Source organism: Ochotona princeps, chromosome 14 (genome assembly GCF_030435755.1).
Source record: "Ochotona princeps isolate mOchPri1 chromosome 14, mOchPri1.hap1, whole genome shotgun sequence".
NCBI lineage: Eukaryota > Metazoa > Chordata > Mammalia > Lagomorpha > Ochotonidae > Ochotona > Ochotona princeps.
In genome coordinates, this window is record NC_080845.1 from 34,196,793 (window position 1) to 34,202,662 (window position 5,870).

The 5,870-nt window shown below is 37.9% G+C and overlaps 1 pseudogene; it reads right to left on the reverse strand.

Annotated features, from left to right (window-relative positions):
• Positions 1–1,104: 1,104 nt before the first annotated feature.
• LOC101527955 (large ribosomal subunit protein uL10-like) lies at positions 1,105–1,852 on the reverse strand (annotated as a pseudogene).
• Between the last annotated feature and the right edge of the window lie 4,018 nt (positions 1,853–5,870).

The following is a 5,870-nucleotide window of genomic DNA, read 5'->3' on the forward strand; positions in this document are numbered from 1 at the left end:
CACTAGGAAAGAACAGGGAAGCAGAGGGAAAAACCCACCCCGGAAGCTTACGTTAAACAGGAAGTAGAGTAGATAAAAGTTAAGTTATAGAATATATGATGTAAAGTATAGTATGAGATAGAAGTAGAATGTTTCTCTAGATAAAAAAGATTAGATAGTGGTCTATAGACAGGGGATAGTATCAGACATATGGCTCAGAAAAGCCTCTTAAGAGAGGATGCTGGGTGAGTGAGACTCGAAGTCCACCATGTGGAGCTTCAGAGGGATGTAAGAGCATGCGGAAGGCAGGAGTGCTGTGAAGGTCCTGGAGCAGGACAGTTCTGGAGGAGCATAGAAAAAGTGCATAATAGAAAGAAGTGCATTAGGTGAGGTCAGCAGGGTTAAAGGGCATGTAGGTGTGACCACATAAGCCACTTAAAGTCCTTAGACTCTGAGGATGACAGAGATTAAAAAACAATGTCATTGGGAACATTGGAGCAGTCATCTGATGCTGTCTATGTCTTACCAAAGCAATTCTGCCCTATGTTAAAAATACATTTTCAGAAAGATTGAGGGCAAGGGCAAGTGAGAAGACAGGAGGTCACCTCATGCTTCCGTTCTATGCCTCAGAGGCTGAACTGTAGAAAATATATTCACTGTTACTGGTGCCTTTGAACTCTGGCTTTCCTGCAGTATAACTACCAAGAGACCCTCAATAAGCAAAGGTTTCCTGTTTGGAATTGTACCAGATGAGAGTTCATACAACATCATAGGTGAGCTATGACTTGGTCCAGGAGGTGGTGAGAAGTGGTTGAATCATAGATCTGTTTTGAAGTCAGATTCTACTTGATTGTCCAATGAATGGAATGTGAGGAGAGCCATAAAAAACATCTAGGTAATGTCTAAGATTTTTTGCCTGACAAATTTCAATAAGGAAGTTTTGGTTAGAAAGAGTCTTTTGAAGTTTACAGGGGAAGTTGAACTGGAGCCATCCTTGTTTTGCAAAGAAAGCTGGTTGAATTGGGTGCTTTTTAATGAATAGACGAAGAGACCAAACCCCCACCCCCACCCCCCGTCCTCTTCCTACTTTCTCCAAGTCCTTCCTGGCCTTCTCTGTGGCTGGAGCTACAGCAGGAGTACAGAAAGGGCAGCAGCCACAAATGTGGATGGATCAGTCAGGAAGATCTTGACCTTCTCAGCCAGTGGAAAGGTCTTCTCAGTCTCCACAGACAAAGCCAGGAGTCGCTCATACCCATGGATGATATAGAGTGGGGTACTGATGCAGCAGTCAGATAGCCAATCTGCCATCACACACTGTCAACCTTGCCGACACCCACCAGCAAGAGAGAGTGCAGTTTCCTCAGTGATCTCCAGCGCTCTGGGGCTGTGGATGCTGTAATCCCTGCTGGATGACTAGCCAGGAGAAGCATGTTTAGCAGTGTGGTTCTGCTGGCCCTCATCTTGTCTCCAGTCTGCACCAGCTGTGCATGGCACGGGATCTCAGTGGTGCCCCTGGAGTTTGTAATGGTGATGTGCAAAGCCTGGAAAAAGGAAGTCTTCTAGGGCAGCAGACCACTGTTCTGAGCCAGCATAGTGACCCTACAGGGGACAATAGAACCGGTTTAGGCAGCACCTTATTGGGCAGCTGTATCCTTGATCTCAGGAGGATCCTCCCTGATGAACACAAAGTCCATGTTGCATTGGATATAAGGCAGGGCCTTCTCCAGGGCCACAACTGGCCTTGTACATCATGGTGTTCTTGCCCATCAGCACCGCACAACGCTCCCACAATGAAGCATTTTGGACAATCATTCAGAAGTTGGATAATCTTAAAAAGGCTAGACCTCCAGGTCACCCTGACTTCCCTTTGCATCATGACAGTGCCACAAAGACTGGCACCAGAGGTCACTCTGTCATATGAGGATGCTGGCAGAGCAATGGTGCTGCTTAAGCCTTGATATAAAAGAGTCACGAAGTGCCCTGGAGTCATCAACTATTTAGAGGTTAAATGAGAAGAAACATGCAAAGGAGAGTGAGATGGAATTATCTAAAAAGTAGAAGAAATTTCGGAAGATTGTGGTATTCTGGAAGCCAAGTGAAGATGTCATATGAAGACAATGCATAGATTTCTGTAAGGTTTTGAGAAATTAATGCTCAGTGTCAATCACTAAATTTTTAAAATATCTATGAGGAAGTCTTCAAGAATTTCATGGAGAAGGGGCACTATAACAAAACTATTAATGGATTTCAATTCTTTGAACAGGAATAAATGTCCTTTAACTTCATTTTCCCATGAACTTTTTTAAAGTACACATGACATATATATATTTGCAAAACATGAATAAAAAATACCTCAGAAGTATACTAAAAATGCACCTCGCAATAATGTCATTTTAATTATATGTATTGCAGCTTTCTTTCTAACTCACTGTGACAACCTCACCAGACAGCTTGTGTGAAGAACTAGACAGAGTTGAGTTATCACAGCTGAACATCCTGCAAATGTCCAACTATTTTTCCCCCAAAGACTTCAATGTTAAGAAGGAAATTTGAGACCTATTTTCCAGAAGAAGAAATTTTGTATCAGAATTTTTTTAAAAAGGTGAAGGAAACCAACTCAGTGATTTCTAAAAAATTCATTCATGTAATGATTTAAAGAGGAAGAGGTCTACCTATCAGCCCATCTCAAAGAGCTAACACAGGGAGGAACAAGGAAAGCTCCTTGGGGCTCACTGAAGTTTGGAAAACATATTCCCAGCAACTGCCATTATTTTTGAGAAGACTTGCAGCAATTGCTGGTGATTTTTCATGGCTTTAAACTTCCTCACTCTCCATGTCATTAGAAATACTTGTTTAAAAGCAACCAGTCATTAATTTGCTTAAGTAAAATATTAAAAAATGGAGTCTCTTGAGTTTAATTGGCACAGATTTTTCAGCTCTTTGGAAATATGACTCTTCATAGAGATATCATTAATCATTCTAAAAAATGCTCAGGTGTGCCACATTTTTGTAATTAAATTATTTTGCAGAAGAAAGTATGCTGTGTAAAGGATTGGCATCAAAATCTAATTCAATGCCACATTACTGAATTAATTTCCTAAGGGTTTTGAATGAGAGAGCTAATTGGAATTATGCATTGTGTAAAAGAAAATTGATATTGTGTGTATGATGCTAGTTTTAATACTTTGCACATAAGTACCAAGGTAGTAAACAAATATTGATATTCATAGTTGTATGGTGAAGGTCTTGATTCTTTTTATTTTAAATATTAAGTTTGGAATTTTCTAAGGCAATTTTTTTTATGGATTGTGTAACTGTTAAATTTGAAAGAGAAATTTGAGATAATCAGATTTATGGTGTGGTTTCTATTTGTTGTGTTCCAAAGTGGTATCCATTCTAAAATGATAGCTTGAATAAGTGCACTAAAGGCCCTCTTGCCGGCAAAATTTGTGTGGGCTATTTTCATGCTAAGTTTTTAATATATCCTTTCTTAATCTCCTTTTTTGTTTAAAAATATGTTTAATATGTGTCTTAGTGCATTAGGGCTGCTATAAAATAATGCCACCTACTGAGTGGCTTATAAACAACAGAAATTTAGTTATAATTCTGGAAGCTAGAAAGTCTAAAACCAAGGTATTTTCAGAATTTACAAAGAAATTCATTTTACCACTGTACCTTCCCATGGGGGAAGCTGCAAGGATATCTGCAGGATCTCACCTGTGAATACGGAAATCGTATTCACAGAGCCACCACTTCATCGCCTATACACCTTCCAGAAGCATTACCTCCGAGAATTTGGGCAATTAGGGTTTGAACATAAGAATTTTGATGAACACAAGCATTTAGACTGTAGCATTGTATTTCCACTTAAGAAAGTGAGAATTCAAAGTAGATGTGATAATCACAATTGGATGAAACACATGAAATGCAGGAAGGATTCATGATGTGATGTTGGTACTTTAAAAACACAGCAGTGTATTTTCTATGGGTAGGTGAAAGACCCTGGGGTTTGTCCGTTTGTCCTGCTTGTCTCCTATGCGATCTGCACCTCCTGGTGACCAAAGAGCTGTTGAGATGAAGTTTTCCTGTACAAAGAGCAATAAAGTTAGATAATATTAAGATAATTCATTAAAGAGTTAAAGCTTAGCAAGGTTACGTATTAGCATGTATAGGCATGCCTAGATACGCATACAGTTTCTAAAGTGGAAATGATAATAAGAAAGTAAAACACAAGCCAGTTTGGTATATAATCTATCAAACTGACTGTAAGGGTCATTAAACAGATAATAAAATTCCACTACCTCAACGTATACTTGGAAATACTCTTAATACCTTACTATTTTCCTTATTAGTTAACATGTATGTTAAACTTGCATGATTATGAAAATTACATTTTAGTAGCAATAAATGCTAAATTCATAGATGAATAAATAGTGAGGTTATAATATTCACTGCTTTGAATCTAACAAATGAATAGATATAAATAATAATTATCAACTACTGCTAATATTATACATGTAAGCTGTGATTAGGCATTGTTATGTCATAATTGAATATAGAATAATGCCTGAATAAAGCGGCTTTTCAAAAATATTGAACATGGAGCTGAAGGAATACATTAGAAATGAGAATGAGTTACAGAGTATTATTAGTGGCTAGTAAAAACATCTTGCATTTCATTTCCTCTGTCCCTTTCTGTCCAAACTGACTTTGCTCTTTTGGCTACTATAATTAAGAAACTTGAGGTCATCTCACGTGTGTCTTAGAATGTGCTGCACCAGGCAAGGGACTTTTCCTCTCTGATAATTCCTGGATAATTCTGTCTTTATTCTTCATTTGTGTTCAATTTTTTCAGAGACTGTATGAGTCATATTCTTGTTCTTTTCACAGAGACTTTGGCTGACTTTATATTATGACCGTGGGATTTATTGGAAGCATTAGAGAAAGAATTTTAAGTCACTCTCAATATTTTTCCTATGGCATGCATTTCAGAGAATCTTTTTTTTTTTTAAGCATCCGCTTATTTAATATTTATTCTTACTTGAAAGTCAAAGCTACGGACAGCAAGGGAGACGCAGAAAGAGAGACAAAGATCTTCTATCCATTGGTTCGCTTTCCAAATGACTGTTATGGCTGGAGCTGGTTTAGTATGAAGATTGGAGCCAGGAGATCTTCTGAATCTCCCACGTGGGTTTAGAGGCTCAAGGACTTGAACCATTCTCTACTACTTTCCCAGGCATACTAGCAAGAGACTGAATCAGATGTAGCACATCCGGAACTCAAACCAGCACCACAGGTTTCAGCTTTCCTTGCTGTGCCACAGCCTGGGCTTCAGAGAGAATCTTGTAACCTTAGCGTCTTTAGCAATTTTTATAGACAAAATTTTCTCTCAATTATCAATTTCAAATTTCTTTCAGTAGTCTTAACAGTTATTTTCTCAATTTCTTCAACATTTTATGATGAAATCAACAATACACTTATTCATACCTTCAACCCTGTGTCTGGAAATCATAACCAAGTTTATATTTTGACAGTTCTGCTAACTTTACTCATGTAGAAGCTAATTGCTATTACATAAAAGGTACAGTACTCAAAACTTTGAGGAAAGTCTGCCAAATAATGAAATAGGATAAACAAAAACTGCAGGACACAGATTAATCAATAAGCATCCTCCGCTTCAATTTGAAGAGTGTTTGCTGAAATGATTGAAAAAAATAAACAAACAAAAAGCTAGCCATTTAGGAAGAATTAAACAATTTTTCCTCACAATCACACATTTGTTGACTTAGGAAACTTAAAAAACAGTGTGCTCTACCTGCAGGATATATAGCAAATGTAATGTAAAGGAATAAGAGAGCATAAAGACCTATCAAAGATTAAAATCCAAATGT